The following is a 3,415-nucleotide window of genomic DNA, read 5'->3' on the forward strand; positions in this document are numbered from 1 at the left end:
TGATATTCTTTAGTAATGTTGTACTGTGATGCACTCAGATAATTTAATAGCATAATTATTATAGGAGTGTGTGAAGTAGATAATTATTTAATCTTAAAAATTTAGATTTCTTTTTTTCTTCCCTGATAGTATACCATTACTCTAACCTGGCTTTTTGATAGATTATTTGTTCACATTAAAGTTCTGATATTAAAGAGGCTGAAGTCTTTGTTTCTCAATTGAGGTTAATTATTGCCTTAATTTTTTTTTAATTTATTTTTTCCAGTGGACTAGTGGAAGTTAACCAACTAGACTAACTAGTAATTTTGCTGATATTGATGTTAACTAGCAAAGTGCTGATATTTTGGATTCTTAGCTTGTTGTATATAAACTTCATTGAAGATTTGAAATTGTTCTTCGGCAAAAACATTGGGTGCACGTTAACTACATTGGAGAGCCTCTTTATACAGTCATCCCTCATTATCTGCTGAGGATTGGTTCTGAGACCCCCTCAGATACCAAATCCATGGATGCTCAAGTCCTTATGTAAAATGGCATAGTATTTGCATATAACCTATGCACATCCTCCTGTATACTTTAAATCATCTGTAGGTTACTTATAATACCTAATACAATGTAATTAGTTGTAAATACAATGTAAATGATATATAAATAGTTTTCAGTGTGTAGCAAATTCAAGTTTTGCTTTTGAGAATTTTCTGGGAAATTTTTTTTTTTTTTTGATCTGTGGTTGTTTGTAACAGGTACAGAGGGCTAACTGTACCAGCTTTTTGTTGATTCTTAAAGTAGATGGAATATTTTCAGCATTATAAGAATCAACTGATCAGTTTTAAATATTAGAAATTAATTTAAAGGCTGGAATTACCTTCTTAAAATCTGTGAGATATTGTATAGTAACTTGGCCCTTTTTCAGTTTGCAAGAAATTTAACTATAGATTTAGGTGAAGGATAGTGTTCTCTAACCTGGCTAATGATAGAAGGAGAGAGACTTGTGAAGTGTACAGGACTTCCTACAAGTTCAAAGGACTTTAATGACACAATCTCCTCCAAATAAGAACTTAATCCAGAATGTAGTTGTTTGAGGAACCAAGTAATTTTACTATGGCAGCTTCTAATAAAATGCATTATATGTCAGAATATAAAAGTAATTTTCCTCTGTAAGAGCCTTTTCTTTAGTTTGCTTCAAGGTATTTGACGTTGACGGTGATGGAGTTCTCTCTAAGGTTGAACTGAGAGACACGTGGTTGCACATTTAGAGGTCTGGATGGACAACAGCACTGATCATATCCTGGTAAAGTCTGATTGTATACATTTTCTTGCATGTAAACTTTCAACAGGAACATAGATTGAAGAATTTTTCAAAAGAGGTTGAGAAAAAGATTTCTTACTACTTCTAGTTGCTATATTATGCTACTCAAAATATTCATAGCCAAAGATGCAAAATTGGGAAGAGAATTTGCCTTAGAAAATTTAATAAACTAAATGTATTATGTTAAAAAAAATGAAACCACAGGAAAATTCTCATAAATTTTTAAGGCAAACAAGCAATCTATTTCTGGTAATTAAAAAATATATATATATACTTGACCAAAAATATTTTATACTTCGGCTACTGGCTAATAAAATGATACCTGCTCTTTCCTAACTACAGATTTGGGTTTCTGTTTTTAAAGGAATTACATGTGGATCTATCCAACATTGTAGAAGACACATTGAATGTGCATGACACCACAAAGGTGAGTCTAGCAGAGACTAATTTATTCTTTTCTAAAAATACGTTATATTCTGAATTGGTATATATACCTTACATATACATACTTGAATCTCTTCTACATCATCCCTGCTAAATGCTTATTTGGATCTGTGGTTACAATGCCTCCAAGTTGTCTCAAAGGAAAGCCTATTCCATCTTTAAACAACTCCATTAAGTGTTATTTACATAAAAACATTTATTATATTTTATAAGCTAGCCATTTAATAAAAATTAAGTAGACACAGCCCTTGCCATCTGTAGTATATAATCTTTACTTCTCCCATTTTAATACATTATGGTTAGAATAATTAAACTGTAAATTAGTATGTATTTATGTATGATTGTGCATGTGTGTAGAAGAATTTGTTAATCTGTAATTTGCTCACAAAATCACTCAACTTGGAAAGTAAGCTTCATATTATAAAAATTACCTCACTCAGTTCAGATTCTGCCAAAGGTATGTTTTTAGGTAACCTGACAACTACAGATGCAGAATTATTAATCTTTCCCCAAATCACATTTAAACTGAAATCATAAGAAATTTTTACTGTTGGCTTTGAAGCTATCAGTGACTGTCTAGAAGTGGTCAGACTGTTTTCATCCAGTGGTCTTAGTGTAAGGAAGAGCTCGTTTTATTGCTTACCATTTAAATAAGAGTTGGAAAAACTCCCAAGTGGAGCTTTTCTAGTGCCATATGACAGCAATCAGAACATGCAGGAATAATCTTGAAGGTTTGATTTGTAGCATTGTTTTTACCTGGCTCTTTACTGCCCCCTCTTGATGTTAGAAAATGCTCTATTGCAGAATACCTTGGTTAGTAGGGCAAAAGGAAATGAAATAAAGTCCAATCACTTGAGGCTATGAAAGATTCTGTAAGATTTTATGTTTTAAAGAGTTTGAGTGTTAACTCTGCTATCCTTTTGGAATATTAAATTGATAATGTGCTACTCATAAAGCACTATTTTGATGATAAAATGTTTTCCTCTGTCTTTGGGCCAGCAAGCAAGTTATTGGAGGAGTTATTAAAAAACTCTGTTTCAACCATGTGAATCCCAGTCTTGTACATCTAATTTGTTTTAATCATAGACAAAAAATATATAAATAGTCCAGTTATACAGAACACAAATAAACTTTATATGGAAACATTTTTGTTCTCACTACTAATACAAAAAATACAGTTTAATCAAATTTACAGTATTCTTTTTGTGTATTAAAGAAATGGGGTGTTTTAAAATGATGTCCAATGATAAAGTTTTATGAAAGTAATACACATACATTTCTGGAAATATAGCAAATTGCTACATTTTGGGTGGCAGTATGACTTTAAAATAGTTAATGACATGAATACTTCTGTACTTTTTTACTTGTAATATCAGTCCTAAGAATTTGTCCTTTCAAAGACCATCATTTTTTATGTATGAAATAAATAAAAGTGAAGAGTTATTGTGTGAGGGTACTAAATTACAGATAATATTTAAGATTTTTTCCCCTTAGTTTTGATGTTACTTGCTTTTAAATGACAGGGGATAAAATACCCACAGGAGTCTGAATCTTGGAAGCAGAGCTTGAGAGTCTTCAAAGCCATGTAATTTAAACCTGTGAATTTCTGTAATCTAACTCAGTATAGGCAGTGAAACTATTGAACAGTTGAGTTGAAAAATA

This window comes from Camelus bactrianus, chromosome 36 (genome assembly GCF_048773025.1).
Source record: "Camelus bactrianus isolate YW-2024 breed Bactrian camel chromosome 36, ASM4877302v1, whole genome shotgun sequence".
In the NCBI taxonomy this organism is placed as follows: domain Eukaryota; kingdom Metazoa; phylum Chordata; class Mammalia; order Artiodactyla; family Camelidae; genus Camelus; species Camelus bactrianus.